Source organism: Nicrophorus vespilloides, unplaced genomic scaffold, assembly GCF_001412225.1.
Source record: "Nicrophorus vespilloides isolate i.1.1-1 unplaced genomic scaffold, Nicve_v1.0, whole genome shotgun sequence".
NCBI lineage: Eukaryota > Metazoa > Arthropoda > Insecta > Coleoptera > Silphidae > Nicrophorus > Nicrophorus vespilloides.
Genome location: NW_017099649.1, coordinates 15,875 through 16,102, shown reverse-complemented (window position 1 = coordinate 16,102; position 228 = coordinate 15,875).

Here is a 228-nt window from a genome sequence, read left to right as displayed (position 1 = left end):
TTCAATCTTTTTAAGCTTGAACAATTTGAATATGTTTAAATCTTTAAATTAACTATCTGCAAGTTAATGAATATGTCTTTAAATATAAAAGAAACGGGTTTCAAATGAAATTCAATCATTTTAAGGTTGAATAATCATTTGTATATGTTTAAATTTGTCAATAAACTATCTGAAAGTTAATGAATAGGCGTGTAAATATAATTAAATAGTTTTCATCTGGAATTCAAT